This window comes from Camelus bactrianus, chromosome 26 (assembly GCF_048773025.1).
Source record: "Camelus bactrianus isolate YW-2024 breed Bactrian camel chromosome 26, ASM4877302v1, whole genome shotgun sequence".
Classification (NCBI taxonomy): domain Eukaryota; kingdom Metazoa; phylum Chordata; class Mammalia; order Artiodactyla; family Camelidae; genus Camelus; species Camelus bactrianus.
The window spans coordinates 29,198,313-29,218,436 of NC_133564.1; the positions used below are offsets into that span (position 1 = coordinate 29,198,313).

The 20,124-nt window shown below is 47.6% G+C and overlaps 1 long non-coding RNA gene and 1 other non-coding gene across 3 annotated transcripts in view; one reads left to right on the forward strand and one right to left on the reverse strand.

Annotated features, from left to right (window-relative positions):
• The window catches only part of LOC123615886 (uncharacterized), a 126,074-nt gene that overhangs the window by 77,221 nt on the left and 28,729 nt on the right, over positions 1 to 20,124 (reverse strand). The gene's annotated exons all lie outside the window — the stretch shown is intronic.
• Positions 8,888 to 8,963, forward strand: TRNAV-CAC (transfer RNA valine (anticodon CAC)). The gene has a single exon. It is a non-coding gene; the product is annotated as a tRNA-Val (tRNA).

The following is a 20,124-nucleotide window of genomic DNA, read 5'->3' on the forward strand; positions in this document are numbered from 1 at the left end:
GCATTATGTCTAAGAAAACAGTGTACATCCCTTAACTTAAAAAAAATTGCTAAAACATACTACCTGTCCTCTGAGCATTTATCGAGTCGTAGTAGTAACATCAAAATTCACTGATCACAGATCCTTATAATCCAATCCACTTAATAATAACCAAAGAGTTTGAAATATTGCAAAGATTACCAAAATGTGACACAGAGACATGAAGTGAGCATATGCTGTTGGAAAGATTTCACTGGTAGATTTGCTCAATGCAAGGTGGCCAAAATTTTTCAATTTGTTAAAAAAAAATGCAGTATCCTTGAGGCACAGTTAAACGAGGTCTGCCTGTTATCCTTTGTACCTCTATCAACACCCCCAAATCCGCTGACTAGTCATTCATCCTGATTCCTCAGTAGAGTGTAGGTACCTTGGGAGCAGAAAATGTCTAGTTCCGGAGGTTTGAAAATCACAGAGAAATCGCTCAATAATCATTTGCTAATTTATTTAAAGATATTATGTCCCACCTGGAGCTCCGCCACTGAGTTCTCCCCGGCCTCCTGATTGAAGTCAGCCTTGAAGCCCTGAAGTCACATGCTTGAGGGCTTCCAATTTCATTTGTTTATTTCTGGTGCCAGGGTCAAGTGCTCGGTCCCCAGCCAGTCAGGAGTGCTGATACAAGACAGAGGAGGAAACTCAGGCTGACTCCCCCATCCAGCCTACTTGCTATATGAAGGGAAACATTTAAAGAGCCACCAAGTGAATTTTTACATTGTATTGTTTGGGTTTGGTTTTGATCATTCCAGTTGTAGCCAGTGAGCCTAGAAGTTAACATGTGGAAGTTCTCAATGGGGAAAAAAGTGGCATCAGAGAATTTCAGGTTTGGGAGGGACTTTATTTTTTTTTTAATTGAAGTAGAGTCAATTTACAATGTTATGTCAATTTCTGGTGTACAGCATCATGTGTCAGCCATACATATACACACATATATTCCTTTTCATATTCTTTTTCATTATAGGTAAGTACAAGATATTGACTATAGTTCCCTGTGCTCTACAGAAGAACCTTGTCGTTTATCTCTTTCATAGATAGTAGTTAGTATCTGCAAAGGGGGTGGGAAGGGATAAATTGGGAGGGACTTTAAAATCCAGGTGAGGATTTTCTGTGTTGTTACCACCTTACACCCTCTGGTCATGACAAGAGAAATCACAAGCACGCACTCTCTACCAGCTTTTCCATAGTGACACTAGACTCCATGACGTGTCTAAGCAGTTGACACATACTGTCCCATGGGGGAGTAGCCTTCGGCTTGGCCAGAGGAAGAACAAAATTGTCACTTCTCTAATGTCCTAAACACACCTGTGCCAGTGGGAGGGCATCCACTCCTCCCCAGATCCCCCCTCTGCAGGTAAAGCTCCCTCCAAACAGGGGCCCTGGAGGGGACGCGTTGTAGGGAACTCCTCAGAAAGAGAAAATGCATCTATTGCTTTAAAACAGCACAGAATAAAATGCCCCACCCCTGTCCTCCTTCCCCTCCTCTCCGGTTTCCGCCACACCCTTCCAAAGGGACGCTTTGATCAGTATCTGCTCCCAGAAAGGGAGGAGAAGTTGAGAAACCAGAAGGGAACGCTCAGGAAACAGTATCATTAACCCATAGGCTGGCGATAAATCAGGGCAGGAAGGTGACCTCAGCGGGCTGGAGTAATCCTGCTTGTCAGGATGAATTTATGAGGCCAATTTTATTGGCCTGCATGACCCAGGCTCCTTGGAGACGTCTCGGTAACAAATCCAATCCACTTCATTTATGAGCTGCGTGTGGTGTCGGCCGTGGGGCCTGGTCGGAGCGCCCTGACCACCCCCCCACCCCCACCCCAAGAGGGCGCCAAGGAGCATGGCCCTCAGGGAGGAAATGTTCTCGATCCATCCTGACTGTCACTCCCTGGGTGCCAGCCAGACCTGCCCCAGGAGGAGCTGTCACCTTCAGGCTGCCTGTCCTGGGCTCTCCTTCTGGTTATGCCCTGAGCGCCCGGACAGCCGGCCTTTGCCCTCCCCAGGCCTGTCTCCTCGTTGGCCTACCAGGGTTTCTAGCACTAGAGGCATTTGGAGGAGGTCAAATCCTGCTCTCTGCAGGCTTTCATATCTCTGAATCCCAACCCACACGTGCCAGGGGATCCCCACCCCAGTCATCAGGTCGACCAAAAAGGCCCCCTGACATTTCCAAATGTTCTCACTTGACAGTTACCAGTAGATGATACTTCTGGCCCGAACATGTGCGCAGACCTCCCAAAATGGGTCCGAGGAGGGACCACTTCTCCCTCCACCTCCCCGTTCTGGGAGCAGAAAAGCTGACACTCCAGCGAATGGCAGCTAGACTGCCAGGCAGGAGGCATCCCAGTGAGAGGAGGCAGCGGGAGGCAGGAAAGTCCTTTGAGCGGAGGGCCTGGTGCCTACCTGGCCTTCACCTGCTCTCCGTTGGCCCCAAGAGCTGGGTGGAAGGCGTTTAAGTCTATTTGACTGTCCCTGTCATCATAAGGTTTACGGATGGTTAATTTGTTCTTTATAGCACAGTCATTGATGGCTGTTAAATCACAAATGAGAGCCAATAAAGGGTGAATTGCAGCTGAAATTACACTGTTTATATGACAGCAGAGTGCCGGCTAAAAGATTCATATGCTGCTGATGAAGTATGTTATAAATTTTAATTACCATAGTTTGTACAAATGACATGTTTGAAATGCTATTGAGTAATGTGACCCTGATAATGAAACTATAAAATAAATCATTAACTTTCTGAATGAGCTTTTTTATTTCAGTGCTGCACAGAGTAAACTTTTCAGTTTATTTCCGATCAGTCTTTTTATACCCCTACCCTCTGCCCCTGGCCTAACTGGCTTCTCTCTGTAACGTCTGGGGACAAGGGAACAACAGGAGGCTGGTGACCTTAGGGAGGGCCCGAAGGGGCAGCCAGATGTGACCCAGGGGCTGAGGAGGGAGAGTCAGCCCAGGGTAGGGGTTCTAGATGTGCGCCTGGAATAAACCCTCTAACGTTTCCCACCTGGGGAAGGAAAGACACTTTGTGGGAACTGCAGACCCTCCAGAGAACCCCACCAGCTGGTAGCTGGGTGCCGAGGCTGAGCCACCCAGCAGAGCATCTGTGGCCAAGGCCCAGACGGGTGAGGCTCCAGGGTTGTGGGGGGAGCGGGGGCAGGCTGCACCGTACACGGGAGAATGCCACATGAACTGGGCCAAATTGTCCTGGCCTACAGCCCCGTTCAGTCCAGAAGAGAAAAAGGCAAGCAGATATTTGGTGGGTTTTCCCATTGTTGGAGCACCCCTACTTCAATGCCCTGGTCTGTCTATTGTATTTATGACTTATCCTTGCTCAGCATCCCCAAGTGCCCTTCACTGTAGGTAAATACATCTCGCAGGAAAGAACTTGAAGCACCAGGAAAAAAATCTAGAAGAAAGAGCTCCATCAAAGGTCACTTAGGGCAACCTCCTGCCCCAGGAGGCACTGCCCAGCAAACACGGCCCTTAGCCTGCAGGTCAGGAAACACATTGCTGTCCGGCAAAACCTTGTTTCCTAGGATGTTAGCACAAGAAGTGACCCCAGCCGTCCTCTAGTCCTGAAATTCTCACGGTGGGTAGAGACGGAGGGAGGTGGGGAGAGAAAACGCAGAGGAAGAGGTTTCACTCTCAGCCATGTAAATTCCAGAAGAAAAGATGAGGTTTGGAAAAGCCCCCAGGTGTCCCTCTACACCCTTCCAGGGCCCCTCCCACTTTGCCCATGAAGAAGTGGAGTCTCAGTGAGGCAGTGGAAAGACTGTGGTTACAACCCACAAGACCAAGGATAAGAGGAGAATGGAGTATCTTTCACTCAGTGCGGCCACATTACCCCAAGCCAGCTCTGAACGGGCAGCATCACTTTACTGATGGTCCCTGTGCAGCCAGCATCAACTCTGCTCCTCTCCCAGAGAAAGTTCACAAAGATGATCCTGTTTCCTCTGCAGACACGCTGCCTGGCAGGGAGGCAGGGCCGGCGTGAACGATTGCTCTCTCCTTGCCTCCATCCCCAGAACCAGTCTGCCCTCTGGAGTGTAGAAGAGAGGAAGGTCAAGTTCAAAAGGGGACATCCTCTCAAAGGTTCTCCCCGGGTCTGCAGAGGAGACCCAGGCGTGACAATGTGGCTTCATAAGAGGTTCTGCCATTGAAGGACCTTCCAGTGAGAGCCTCCTTTCAACCACTCAGCGCCCAGGGATGGAAGAGAAGGGGCACCAACTACACACCCCGAACTACAGAATAAGTAAACAGAAACAAGCCCGGGAAGGCATTTGTCTTAGGTCACAGAGCGCGTGAGCAGCTGGAGCAAGAAGCAAACCCAATACATTTACGAGATGAGCCGGGAAATCTGAAGTCTGACTGCGTAGTTGATGATACTAAGAAATTACTGTTAATTTTTAAGATTCAACAGCAGTATGGTGATTACGGTTTTAAAGAATCCTTAACTTTTAGAGATGCATGCTGAAGTGATAACAGATGAGACGGTGTGCTACCTGTGGTTTACTCAAAAATCATCCAGAGTGAGGAGGGATGGGGGAGCTGGTTGGATGGAACAAGACAGGTCATGATTTGATGTCAGTGATGATTAGACGGGGATGCATTATACTCTCCTTTGATGTATGTTTTCTATTTTCCATAATAAAGAAAAAAATTTAAGTACCCAAAGTCTACTGCAAGTCCACTTTCCCATGCATTCTAAGCAATGCCAGACTGGAAAAAAGATCAGAACTCCTGTGTGTCCTTCGGCATGCTTCCAACGACGTGGGAGGGGATGAGCTTTGCCCCTTCCTTTTGTTGGAGGCGATCCCAATGACAAGGAGCCTGGCATCGGATGTGCCAAATGTACCCAGCCCATGTCATTGGAGAGAGACGTTCCTGGTCTGGAAGCTCCTGGCGCAGCATCCTGGCCCATCCACAGCCAGAAGCAGAAGGTCCACCTGGGTAAGACCCAGACCTGCAGCATCAACCTGAGCAAGTCCCTTTATTTCTCAGATCCTTGAATGTCCTCATTTGTAAAACCAATATGGTAGCCCCAACCAGCCTACCTCAAAGGATGTGAGGGTCAAATTAAATTATAAAGGGGGACTTCTAGAGAGATGGTAGAGTGTAAGGAGGAAGATTTCCTGTGTTCAAACCCCAGCTCCACCTGGGGTTGGCTATGGGCTCAGACAAGTTTCTCAGTCTCTTCTGCCTCAGGGTCCTTGATAACAGAATCAGGGTTGTTGCGAGAACTGGATGAGTTAATATATGCAAACAACTGAGAACAATGCCCAGGGTTATGTAAGTTAATAATGGCAAACTCATACAAGATGCCAACATTATGAGAACCGCAGAGTGCTATACCAGAAAGGGACTTGAGAGGGGATTGATTCCAAGCTCCACCTTTCAGATGCTCATGAAAGTGGTATCATTTTTTCTGGCGTCACATCACAAGTTAGCGACAGAACTGAGCCTGGAGCAGACTCCATGTCCCTAAGTCCGTGGTCATTTCTCCTTCCTTATCACTACCCACCCATGAGGAGACCCACCTTGAATCACAATCTCAGTCCTGAGTCTCACGCCGGACAGGCCTACCCCAGCATCTCCACACCCTGAGCCCTGCTGGGTCTGCAATGGGGAAGGACCACGGGGGTTGGAAGAGAATCCCTCGCTCCTTGCTCCACACCTGATCCTTGCAGAACAGACCGTGGGCAGTCAAGAGCCCCTGGGGTGTCTTTTGCCTTCCCTGCTGTGATCCCGAAGGGTGGGCAGTCCTGGGAAGACCTCCCCTCTGACTCATCAGCCACCACAAAAACATTTTCAAGGCGATGGCGCAAGCTGCCCTACTTACCATTAAGAGAAAGGACCACATTATTGCTGTTATAAACCATTGATTAAGGTTTATAATAGCAATAATCCCCTCGAAATTCATTGTTACTGCAGTTAATGACCAGTTTATTAGAGCGTTAACCATCCTTGGCAATGGGCTGAGTCGTTTAATGCGGGTAACGACCAATTTCTCAAGGATTATTGCTTAAATAACAATTCTTTGTGAGATGTATGCGCCACCACAAGTGTGGCTCTGGCTGCAAGTTTCTCCTCGGAGATGAGTGTTAATTATTTCCTCGGGGTTGCACCACCGGCCCCATCCCCTGCAAACCCCAAACAATTGGCTTCTTGTGGCCAGGCTTCAGAGACACCCAGGAATCCAGAATTTGGACCAGGGCCTGGAGATGTCACTGCACCCTTCCACGAGGGAACCAGAGACGCCCAAACGAAAGGACCACTGGAAAATGGTATCTGGCTCTTGGACCACTCTTTCCTTCACTTGGCTTCATTTCCAGAATCTTCTACCTGCCCAACCTCAACAGGTGGAGGAATCGGGGTCAGCCAAGAGGCTGAGGAAAGGGCTGCAGCATGGGAAAGTGTGACCAACCCAGGCATCATAGTTTTAATACCCTCTGAGGCAAATATTTGCCCACACTTGACCACCCAGGTTCTAGAAGATCTGTTAGACAGAGCTGCAAGCACTGAATGGTACCCAACACTTCTCATGGGGCTGAAGTGCTTTGGGATTTGCACCAGCCAGTAAAAAAAAAAAAAAAAAAAAAAAAAAAAAAATGGGCTCAGCTTAACATGCACCATAGCTCAGCTTAGGCTTGGAGAAGTCACAGTATCATTATATATAATAACAGAGCCAGGGGACCTTATTATTATCTAGGACACTCTCCTTGTTCGACAGGTGAGAACTAAGGACCCAGAGAGGGTAGGAGGCTTGCCTAAGACACACAGCCACTTAGAGGAAAATTGGAATTAGCTCTCCATCTCTGTCTTCCCATTACCAACCTCAAGACCACCCAAACAGAGAACTATGTCTCAAGAAAGCGTAAAAGTGTCACGGCCCCATCAGGGAGAGAACACAGAGGCATCCCTGAGCCCAGGAGCTCTTCAGACAGGAGTCTGTGAAGAAGCCAAAGACCCAATCCCCCCACTCCTCCCACTCCCCAGCTTTCTCCCCTGCCTAACTCAACGCAAGCCTTTCAGTACAGTAACTATTTCCCATCACTTTACATTAGCACTGGTATTTCAATAGCTTTTATTTTTTTTGACATGATCTGAAAGCTGCTGATATGATTACAGCCTAATTGCATTCTATTAACCAAAATAAATACTAATAGGGTGTGAACCTAACATAATAAGACCGCAAATTGCCATCACAGGGCCAGTGTTGGCTGGAGAGAAATCTGCTGATTCACTCAGTGAACGTGAATTAAGGTCCTGTTGTGTGTCCAACTGCAAAAACAAAAAGTGAGGCATCACAGCCTCCTTGAGACTGTGGATCTTTCAACCTCCACGTTTTGACTTAACAGCAAGAACTATCACCGAGAGAGAACGGTAAAGGGCAAAATAAACATCCCTCCCAAGAGCTCAGTGAAGGAAGTCCACGTTGAGTTGTGGCTCCTCCTATTCTTTTAACACGTGGACCCATGATCATCATGGCAGCCAGATGAACCAAAGGGGTTGAACAGCTCCCTCCCCTCCCAACAGACGAGTAGAACATGTGGATGACAAAGGGTGGGGCCCTCTTCCTTCTCCCGCTCTCTTGCTGATACTCCGCCCAAGATTGACCCCACGGCAATGACATTGGACCCCATTTTCCCCAAGTTATAAAGTGTATGGGCCCAAATAGCAACATTTTTTTTCTTAAGCCACCAAACTGAATTCGTGATGGTGTGGATTCAATAAATACTCTCACTACATCACAATAGTTTAATCTCTTCTACCCATATTCCTAACTGTATTGCTCACCATATGCTTATAGGATATTATGAAATTTTTATTTGCAGCCACGCAAGATATAGCATCAATTACAGATCACGTCTGAGCTGCATACAGGTTTGCTGCATCAAGTAAGTTAACATCTGCAAAGTGCTTCAAAGAATGTCTGGCACATGATGAGGGCTCAATAAATGTTAGCAGTTTTTTCTGTTGGCTGTAACGCAGTACCTGACACAAAATGTGATAAAAAAAAATCAGTCAACAATCTTCTGTACATAATCATAAAAAAAACAGTAAGTCTAATGATGAAAATGAAACCAATATAATTTAATTTATTCATTAACTCTCTGCATGGTGAACAATGTACTATGGGGGTATATATATCTACATGTATGTATCAATGACATGATATGATAATTTACATAAGGGGATATATTTGATCAATTACACCATCCTTGTCTTCAACAGTGGCAGAATATCAAGAATAGATCTTCAGTGTGATAAATATATATATGTACAATGGAATACTACTCAGCCACAAAAAAGAATGAAATAATGCCATTTGCAACAACGTGGATGGACCTAGACAATATCATATTAAGTAAAGTAAGTCAGACAGAGAAAGACAAATATCATATGACATCACTTATATGTGGAATATAAAAAATAATACAAATGAGCTTATTTACAAAACAGAAACAGACTCACAGACATAAAACACAAACTTCTGGTTATCAAAGGGGAAAGTCAGGGAGGGATAAATTAGACGTTTGGGATTAGCAGATATACACTCCCTTATATAAAATAGATAAACAACAAGGACCTACTGTATAGCACACAGAACTATATTCAATATCTTGTAATAGCCTATAATGGAAAAGAATCTGAAAAATAATATATATGTAACCGAATCATTTTGCTGTACACCTGAAACAAACACAGTATTGTAAATCAACTATGCTTCAATATAAATAAGTAAATAAATAAATAATTTTAAAAACAACAATAAAACTTCAGTCCATGAGTCCATCACTTTTCTCCACCAAGACTTCAAAACCCAGGGCATGAGGAGGGTAGGGGTGGTAGGGATGGTGGGGGTGGGTCTAGCTCAGTGGTAGAGTGCATGCTTCACAAGCATGAGGTCCTGGGTTCAATCCCCAGCACTTCCATTAAGTAAATAAATAAACAAACAAACAAACAAATAAACCTAATCACGCCCTCCAAAAAAAATAAACAAATACATTAGGAGGAAGCCGTTTTTGACGGTGCCTTAAAAAAAATATTTTTTTAAAGACTTCAGAAACCTACCATGGTTTTCCTCTGACTCTTTTCATTCCTTGCTCTGAATTTGGTCCCTTTCAACAATTATTGTGCATTTTGCAGGAGCCAAGAACTGTGCTAAACTTAGAGATGCAAAGAAGGGTAACATTTGTGCCCTGAAGCAGCTGGCAGATCAAGGTAAACAGAGCTCAATGTAACACAATGTGATAAGTGCTACATCCTCTAGATTGTGAATGAAAGATGGAAGGGAAGAGGAGGGAGGAGTGGGAGGGCTGCACTGCACAGGCACAACAGAGGAGCAATTGTTTCTGCCTAGCAAAGGAGGAACCTCTACCCAGCAGGTCACATTAGAACCAAATCTAGAGCTAGTACAGATATGCAGGTTAAACATTTAAAATCCAGCAAAGCAGAAACACAGGAGAGAGGGAGGGAGCGCGAAAGGAGGGGGCAGGAAAAAACAGTTCAAAACTTTCATTAGAAATCGGGAGGGGGGTTAATTTCAGCATGCATGTGTTTAATGTTGTATTGTTTTCAACTTTTATTAACCTATAAGGGGATGGGGGTAGTGAATACTGAGGGCCCAGAGAGGAATTAATGCAGCCCTCATTGGATCTTCAAGGATTGAAATGAGATTTTCCAAGGCAGAAAGGAAGATGAGTCAACCAAAGGGATTGCACAGAAATGTGTACAATGTTTGGGCCTGAAAAGCATGAAGATGGTACTCGGGCTGTTCTGCTGCTCTGAGGCCTGACTCAAACTAGCCGAAAGGATTACTAGCTCGTGACTTAACTCCCAGGAGCTCCTTCCAGTACTTACGGAAGGACTCACATCTCATATGGAAGTACCTTATAGCTAAGAGGCATTGGGGGGGGGGGAATGAGGATAAAAAGAGAAGCTGAGCTCAGGCCCATCTACCTTTTATCACCAGGAGAGAGTGGTGGTTTCTTATGGTAGCTCCTTGCCTTGGTTGGCTCCTGAAATTTCACAGATGCCACCTAACCTTGCTGCTGCTCTTGCCCACGAGAGCTGTCACCTCCACAGAATAATTTCCATTCCCTTTACGGAGGTTTTTTTCTTGCGGTGGGGGTTCTTTGGGGAGGGGTTGGGGGGGGGGGCTTATACCAAATGGGAATACTGTGGCAGGGTGTTACCTTTCTAGTTTTGTTTCACTTTTGAATTTTTTATTTCTAAATTTTTATTGTCATTTTTTTTTAAATGCTCTATTTTTATTGTCCTCATTTTTAATCTTTGTTTTTCTAGCTTTGTTGGGTCCCCCTAGCCTTCCTGGCTCTCGGCCTTGTCCACAGGCAACAGTGACACGGACCCACCCTTCCTCCTCCAGTCGGGCATCTGGCATCAGGCTGTAAGTCACTCATGGTGCGGGCGAAGGGGGGTTCTCTGCATGGGGCGGGGGAGGGGGTGCATTCCGTGGCCCCACAAGCTCCCTCAGACTTTCTCAGGTGCTCACAGCTCCTCCCTGGAGTCCTTTGGTTACAGTAGGTGTGAGTGAGGGGTCAGAATGCCACTTCCATCCAGCATGTCTGACAGGTACGGAGCATGCGGCAAGACTAAAAGCTCCAATTCCACTCCTTAATTAAAAGCATTTTTCATTCCAAACCTATAAAAGGCAGATGTGCCACATCCCCCCACCCCCCACCAGAGACTGCAGCTCTGTATTGAGTGCTACAGCTCGGATCCTTCTTTCTCGGGGCTTGAAAGCACAAGGCCATCAAAGCCCGGAGCGATCGCCTTCCTCCTCCACCTCCTCCTCGCTCCTCCATTTCCGCCTTTGCTGAGAAACCATCATTTCCATCATTGCAGGGGCCTGGCATTAGAAGCTTCTCGTGACACCTCCATGCTGAAATGGAGTGGGCAGGTGGCCCATCTTCCAAGACAGACAGGAGGAAGCTCTTACATTTTGTTATTCTCAAACATCTTTTCATCTGGGTTTTTAAAAAGAAGCTCAGACAGCACTTCCTGGCTGAATCAGCCATCCTGAGGCTGTGGATTCACTTGGGTCCTCCTCAGCTGAGCCGTCTAGAAGCCTTTGGAAAAAAGAATGAGTGAACCACTTGCCAAGAGGGGATCAGATAAAAATGAAATAAATGCTTGCTAATGATGGTTTTCTACCTTCAATGAGTCCTTTGCGCCTGAATTACGTGGAATTAAGTCACTCAGTTTGATCCCCTGGTACAGGAAGTTACAAGTCCAATTCAGGGTGTGTTCCCAGTGTTACCTGGAAATCAGTTATCAGTAATCTGCTTGGGTGGAGAGAAGAGAAGTTCCTTATATTCATTTGTTTTCGCTCATCTGTCTTCTTAAAGGGCCCTTAAGCCTTTTTCTGTCTGGAGTATTTATTCTCTGCTTTATCCCCAAAGATACTCTACATTACTCAGGGGCAGGAATACCCAGCCTTCGTTCATAGATTATTTCCTCACTCAGTCCAACCAAGACCCTGATCAAAGATGACCCAATGAAGGTTGTGGATGGAACGACCTGAGGTTTTTCCGCTTGCTGAGCTGAGCCTGCTCCTGGAGTTTACATGCTATTTCGCTTTGTGGATTTTTCTCTTTCTGGGTTGCAACCAAATGGTCTTATTAAATGTTTAAAAAAAAAAAATTCTCACTCTTGTGAGTGATATCGAATACAATCAATAAAACTGAAGAAGGGAGCCCAAGGCATTCACAAGACACTTTTAAGATTTAATTGTTCCGCAGAATTTTAAGCAAGTAGTAGAGGGAAACTAAATTGCATGAAAGCAAATATTTCGCTCTAGGCTCCCAATTCATCTCACTTGCTAGTTCCCAGGGGCTGGTGCCAGCACCGCGGAGCTTGGGACTTTCTGGCACAGACAGGGATCGTGCTTCGTGCAAGTTAAAGAACATCCCTGTCCCTCGGAAATGGGGCCGTTGATCAAAGTCTCCTTTACCGTGAAAATGCCTGGGTTCAAGGACACAGAGGGCTGAGTAAGGCTGAAGGATGTGTTTTACTAAATCTTCCTGCTTCCTTCCTCAAAAGGAAAAGTCCTGCGAGAGAGGAAACTGGTACCCAAAACTGGGCACTACATCTGGATATCAGCAGGCCCCCAGAGCAGTCAGTACCAGGGCTTCGGAAAGGTGCTGCAGACCAGCCTCGTGGGTGGGGGCAGTGGGGTCTGGAAGCCTCAGGAGGTTTTACTGCTTTTTATAGGCTGAGAAAACTAGTTAATGAGGCATGTCTGCTTCCTCTGGCCTTAATCTCTAGAAACAGAAGGAATCCCTCAATGCCCTGGGCAGAGCCTGCTGCCAGCGCCCCACAGACACACAGGCAAAGCTCAGGGTCCCATCCATCCTGTCCCATCACAGCGCAAAGAATCTGTTGTCTATCCTGACCAGACACCAGGTCAGAAAACAAGAGGACACCTGGGCTGGGGGTGGGCAGAGGGGAGCAGCCGGTGGAACGGGGGTTGGGGGCGTGGCTCTGTGCTGTGCTCCCCCCAGTTTGGAAATGGATTGTGTAGGGGAGGTTTAGCTGAGAGGATTGAGGAGACAGGAGAGCGTATGGGAAGCTGTCTGCCTGCCAACGAGGCTCTAGAGGTGAGCCCACCTCACCCTCCCAACCCTGGGGAAGGTACCTCCACCTTCTGAGCCTCAGTTTCTCTGTAAACAGAGACAGCAAGACTCCCTACAGGATAGTGTTACTGTGATGATTAATGCAAGAGCATTTGCAAAGTAGCTTGGGCTGTCCTTGACACTTAGTAGATGCTCAGTAAGTAGCAGAGATAACTTTAATAATAATCATTAATAATTATGGACTGGGGTGCAGTATTAGATGAAGGGAGGCCATCGAGGCATGGGTTCCAGGGCCTTGACTGCGTTAAAGGAAAGTGAGGGTCGGGTCCCTGCCAAGAGACGGCTCTGTGACCGATGGGCCTCCCAGCCCCCACCCCCACCCAACTCTTTCCAACAGGGCTTTTTGTCCGAACGTGGTCCTGGCGTCCCTCCAGAAGCTCAATTCGAGTACATTAGAGCCATAATACAGCTCCTATTATACACTAGCACGGAGATAAGGAAGAAAAATGGCCCTGCGGGTCTGCACCTAAAAATATTTCAGAAAATCCCTGCCATTAAGTGCCCAGAGATCCCGCCACAAAAACAAACATACAGACTTCTGACCAATATGCCCTACATGTTCCAGCTGCAGAAAATGAGTGCGGCCTTGGACGCTCTGAAGTAACAGAGCAGCAGAGTTATCTACAAGCCTGGCCTCCGGAGGCCGGGACTGGCCAGGCTCCATCCCGACACACATCCCCCTGCACGGCCTCGGGGAGGGGGCAGGGGTGGGTGCTGTGGGTTTGTCATGGAATTAGGGGCCGTGTTTGCAGAGCGCTGATCAGGGAGCAGGTGAAAGGGGACGGAAGAGCTCTGCCGTTAGCGTGGTCCTCACTGTTGCTGCCCCACCTCCAGGATGCTGAAGGCCGAGCAAGCCTAGACAAATAAACCAAACCGGCAGCTCGGGAAGAAGAAGAACTAGGGGAACATCAAAGAGGAGCCAGCGACCAGAGGAGCCGGGGTCCCTCCTGATTCCTTGCCTGAGGATCGAAAGCCTAACACATTTGATGTCACTGAAGGAAGCTGTACTTTGGTATGTACTTCCGGGCGTAGCACATTTCCAGATGAAGAATGATACATGATGATACGAATGGCCGGGAGGGCCTACAGAGGGCCTGTCGTTTGTAAGAACCTGGCTGACCCCCCACCTCCATACACACACGCACACACACAGGGACACTAATTTGCTACGTGCTGCAGGGGCAAGACTTCCACAGAGTTTACACCTACAGATAATTGCCCCCCACGCCTCTCCCCCACCCCAACTCTCCCTGCACCCAGGGATGAAGCCCCCGGTGTCCCAGAACACAGGCTGCGAGGGCTGTTGGGGTCCAGCCCAGCAGAGGTGCGCTCCCGGGCACCTGCGTAGCTGGTGGGGCAACAGCTCTGCACTCAGGCCCTCTACCGGATGTTGGGGGGAGATACAAAGGCGAGAGAGACAGAGGCCCCTGCCCTCGGGGGATCCACAGCCAGGCCAGAGAGAGAAACACATTACACAAGACCAAGTATATGACTTTTTAAATTTTTTTCAATTTTATTTTGTATTGAAGTGTAGTTGATTTACAATGTTAGTCGCAAGTGCACAGCAAAGCGATTCATTTATACATATATGTACACATATGTATTTTTTCAGATTCTTTTCCATTATAGCTTATTACAAGGAATTGAGTAAAGTTCCTTGTGCTATACAGTGGAATCCTGTTGCTTATCTATTTTATATATGGTAGTGTGTGTCTGCTAATCCCAAACTCCTAATTTATCCCTCCTTTCCTTTCCTCTTTGGTAACCACAGTTGGCTTTCTATGTCCATGAGTCGATTTCTGGTTTGTAAATTAAATTTGTATCTTTCTTTAGATTCCACATGTAAGTGATATCATATGATACTTGTCTTTGTCTGACTTACTTCACTTAATAGGATAATCTTTAGATCCATCCATGTTGTTGCGCATGGCATTATTTCATTCTTTTTCATAGCTTAGTAGTATTCCATTATAGACACACACACACACACACACACACCCCACATCTTCTTTATCCAGTCATCTGTCAGAGGCCATTTAGGTTGTTTCCATGTCTGGGCTATTGTGAATAGTGCTGTTATGCACTTGGGGGTGCATGTATCTTTTCAAATTAAGAGTTCCCTCCGGATTTATGCCCAGGAGTGGGATGGCTGGATCATATGGTAAGTCTACTTTTAGTTTTTTAAGGAACCTCCATACTGTTCTCCATTGTGGCTGCACCAATTTACATTCCCACCAACAGTGTAGGAGCGTTCCTTTTTCTCCACATCCTCTCCAGCATTTATTGTGTGAAGACCTCTAATGATGGCCATTCTGACTGGTGTGAGGTGATACCTCATTGTAGTTTTGATTTGCATTTCTCTGATAATTAGCAATGTTGGGCATCTTCTTTCATATGCCTATTGGCCATCTGGATATGACCAAGGATGTTTTAACACTGAAGAGGACAGAATATCTCCAAGTCCAAATTCCATCACCGGGCTGGTGAACGCAGACTCCAGCCAGGTCCCGAACAGCCTGTCTGCTATATCCAGTGCTTTGTGGTCATAACCCTAATGGGTTCTAGTGGATGTTGAACTATATTTTCAATTATCCGAAAATGCTCACTTGTCTCGTGCCTGCATTTCTTATACGTCTGGGGAGGGCGGCTGTGCTTGGCCGATTTAACACGGAGCAGTAAACGGAGCCTGTTAGAAGTGGGCTCCCCACAGGACCACACATCAGGCTGCTGGCTGCAGCTGCCCTCCACCCGCCGTCTACTGGCTCTGAGCAGGCCACTCCCCTGTGCCCACCTCCCCTCCAACCTGCCCCCCGAGTGCCGCCAGCAATTTTCCAGATCACTGAGGAGCTGATGGCTTGTTTGTGTCACTCAACTCAGGCTTTCAGCTTCTATTTTCATTTAGTCTTGATCTTCCAGGAGAACCAGAGAGGAAAAGGAGAAGCGTTTTCCAAGAGCACAGCCTGGGTGAGTCTTTCCAACACTGAGATGTCCCTCGGGACTTCCAGGCAAATCAGCGAATAACCCAGGGGACAGCCCGTGCGGAGGTGGGGGTCAGGCTGGTAGTGGCAGGATCGCCATGTCTTCCTTCCTTGGAGGATGAGAGAGTGAGAACCAAGGCTGTGATTTGTTATCTCAGCTGTAGGAAGAAAAGCCGAGGGTCTCGGAGGCACCTGGATACACTGGCCTTTCCATCTCCTAGCAGCCAGCTTGGGTCACTGGGGACCTGCCCTCTCTTTTCCACCTACATGTTATTCCAGCCATAAATCCAAGTGACAAGCTTGAACTTTCCTCAATTGACATGTTTACAAGGGAAGTCCACATTTGACAGGAAAATTAAGCCTATCAATCACTTAACAAGGTCGTTAATGAATGGTTCTCTGATCTCCTCTGGTAGCTGGCTTTATTGATTATAGAGGGACGGCCCTGGCCCCAACTCCTCTCCCCTACACTTTCGCCCGCCTCCACGCTGACCCCTCCTTCTGCCAGATGTTGCTGCCCTCTGACCTCCCCCAGCCCCCTCTGCTCCCTGAAGCTCAGCAGAAGGTTCTGGTTGAAGGTTTATCGGGAGGTCAGACCCCCTCCTGGCTCTGTTCTCTGACAGAACAAAGGGAACAGATGTAGGTTTGGCCTGCAAGCGCCCACCCGGCATATGGAAGCTATCTCCTCCGTCCCAGTAATTACCAGGAGCTTGCTTGTTCAATGCTTTGGTTTTTATTGCACAGAAACCAACCTATTCCCCAACATAAAACACTTTAACGGTGTTTCTCCCTCCGGGGTTTCTGGGAGAGGTCCTGTCAGGTATAAAATGTGCAGAGCCCCTCTGACGGCTCACAGGAGCGAGACCTTCACAATTTAAAAAAAGGGGCACAAGGCAGGGAGGAGGGAAGGCCTGGTGGAAGGCGCAGGCTTGAAGGTGCACAAAGGGAGTCAGGGAGGACCTTGCCTGGGGAGGACCACACAGGACTTTCTGGAGCATCTCCCGCTGGCGTTAAGAAGGGCAGGAGGAAGAGCTGTGATTGGCAGAAAACACAACCAGTCACCTCCCATGCCCAACACAGAGGGAAGTGTCATCCAAAGTCCGAGTCAGGCATCAAACATTTGTTAGGTGACCATTTTGTGTAAGAATAAATGATAATATGGGGGGCAGGGAGGGGATAGCTCAGTGGTAGAGCATGTGCTTAGCATGCATGAGGTCCTGGGTTCAATCCCCAGTCCCTCCATTAAAAATAAATAAACCGAATTATCCCCCCCAAAAAGACCAATTTTTTTAAGAAGGATAAATGATAATATAGATTCGGAAGAGGCCTGGAACTGAGAATATGTTCATTTCCTGTACACAACATGGTTCTGCTCCTGGTAACACCTCCAGGACATCCTTCTGCAGCCTTGTCGAAGGGGGGGAACTTGGACTTGGGAACAGAACAACAGAATGAAGGAAGAAATGAGAAATGGATGGATCTTCAACAAACCCCGAGCACCTGGCTCAGGGAAGGGAGAGAACAGAGACTTTCCTGGGTTTCCATTCGTGAAGTGGTGCTTCTACACTGGAAAGGAAATATTTGTTCCGACAGCTGGATTAATTTCCTACGGCTGTAGTAGCAAATGACCACATGCTGGGTGGCTTAAAATAACAGAAATGTATTCTCTCCCAGCTCTAGAGGCCAGAAGTCCAAAATCAAGGTGTCCACACATCAGCAGTCCCTCTGAAGGCGCTAGGGAGGTGTTCCTCCTTGCCTTTTCCAGCTTCCGGTGGCTCCCAGCAAGCCTTGGTGTGCCTTGGCTTACAGCTGCACCAGCCCATCTCTGCCTCTGCAGTCATGTGGCCCCCTTCCTCTGTATCCTCTCCTCTTCTTATAAAGACACCAGCCATTGGATGTGGGGACCACCCTCATCCAGCATGACCTCATCTCCACTAATCATACCTACAAAGACCCTATTTTCAGAAAAGGTTATATTCTGAGGGTCCAGCCAGACAGAAATTTTCAGGAGAACACTATTCAACCCAGAATGAATAAAGAGGGTGAAACGCCAGTGCAGAGGGAGTGGCATTTGAGAAAAGCCCAGGAGCCTTTCCAAAGAGCAAGAGGAAACTCCAAGGCGCGCGGGAAGTGCTGAGGGAGACAGCAGAGTGGTACTGAGGTAAACTGCAGATACTAACGAATAGGAAGCCGGCAATTTAGGTGTCGAAAATGTGCTCTGCGTAATTCCAAACAAACTTTCAAGCCATTTTCAGACCATAAAATCCTCTGGTCTCAATCACAGGCACCCAGGCAGGCCCCAGTGCCCAGGCTGCAGCAACTCCCCCAGATGGAGGCTGGCAGGTCTGGGAGTCTCCAGCTAACACAGCAACTGAGGGCTGACTCCTCCTGATGATTGGGGACGAGCTCCTTTCCATTTCTTCGGCACCTGCTCTACTTAGAGGCTGATTTGCTGGTACTTGCCCCCTGCTTTCTTGGGGCTTTTTCCCAGAAGGGTGGCTTAGTCTCAGGAAACACGAAAAAAGCCTCGCCAATGACATATCCCACCTTGCTGGCCAAAGTCTGCTTCTTTGGATCTGTACTTTCCAGTCTCCTTCCAGCCAAGAGCAGAGACCTCTGTGAAAGTCTTTCTAAATAATATGTGGCTGGAACAGGAGAAGCCCTTCCACACACCAACCAACGTTAAGCACCTAGAACATGGCGCCCTGCAAAACACCTGGGCTTCAAGCTTCTAAGCACCTCTTCAGAGAGCGTGTACCTGTTGTGCTGGAGGGTATGAGAGGCGGGTAGGGGCAGGGCAGGCTCCTACCAGAGCCTGAGGATAAACATATGCTCCACTTGAGTCTAAGGTGGTCCCACTCAAGAAATTGACCAAGTTCCCACGTAATAAGCATTCTCAGGGATCAAGAAAAAGCGTAGTATTTGCATCAGACAGATCCAGTCTTTATACCTGGCCCTGCTTGCCCCTTACTAGTTATGCACATTTGGGCTTCTGTTTTAACATCTCTGAACCTTAGTATCCTCATCGGTAAAGGATCATAACAAATAAAGTATATGAGGTGTTAGCAGGAGTCGACCCTCAACAAACAGAATGTCCTTCTTTCCCGGCAGCTACCAGTGTTGGATAATGTATTTCATGTATGTAAACTGTTTGTATTTTTTGGTGGGATAGGAGAGGGTGGTGATGGGGAGGTGGGGCAGTTGATGACCTGACCACCTAAAGAATGGCTGACCAATGGCTACATGCCCTCCCGTGGCACCTCAGTGGAGTTCCTGGAACTGTCATCCATAAACTGGGTGTTTGTGGATTGGGATTTTTGCAAAGGGATTCAACAAGTTTGCCACCTGAGCCTTCTGCTGCACCCTTTCTTAAACACAGGAGCAGATATGAGTTCCTGTGCCTTCCATGTCAATTCCTCTTTTCACGTATGGGAGGATGCTCTCCATCAGAGAAAATTTCAAGTGTGATAATTAGCTGGCTCTGCTCAGAAATTTCCTCCAGAAATCCTTCTTCTCCAGCTCCGAGCTCAAGGGAAGCCTGAAAGGACAGAGCCTCTAACAGTGTGGCCCGCCACACTGAGAAGGCTCACTCCCACTCAGTCTCCAACCCTGCTCCTGTGCACAACCAGCCAGCCTCCCTGATGACCTCTGGTTTCCTGTGACTTCCCACGCCTCTCCACCCTATGCCTTCCACCACACCCCTGCTTCCGAAAGCATCTCTCTTAAACACAGCTCTGATGATGACATTCTGGACTCAAAAAAATATCCGATCACTTGCAGAATAAATTGGAACTCCTTAGAGACCGTGAAGATTCTTTGCCACTTGTCCTCAGATGACTGCCCAGCTCTGTCTCCCTTTTCTCCCATTTTTCTGGCTGTTTCCATGATCATTTTGCTCTGGCTGTATTCTCTGCCTGCTGTGCCCTTTCTGACACTGCCCAGGTTCACAGCCTCCTTTTCTGTAAACCTTCCCGTGTGCCTGGACACGTGATCTCCTTCCTGCAGATTCCCACAGACTCATCATTTATTCTGTTCTCACGGCTCATCGCCGTTATTGCCTCGGTGATGTGGTTTTTTTTCTCCCTGACTTGTCTATAAGCTCCTGAAAGGCAGGGTGCAAATTAGATTCATCCCTGTTTCATCCTCATACTCAGCACAGTGCTTTATATCTACTAGGTGCTCAATAAATAATGGTTGGAAAACAAGATGAATGTCAACTGAAATAAAGAAGGCAATGCTAGGTTTCAGCAGAGAAATCCTGGGCCCCCCAAGCTGGCTAAGGGGAGATGAAGCATTTGTAAGTCCATGTACCAAGCAGAACCCCAGAGGGTGACCAGAAATCTCAGTCCCTTGAGAACTTAATGGCTTAGAGAGACAAAGAAAGGGACAACAGAGAGCCAGGGAGGTCAGCAGAGCTGAAGGACTCCCTCCCAGGGCAAAGAAGGGAGCTGGGGTTTGGC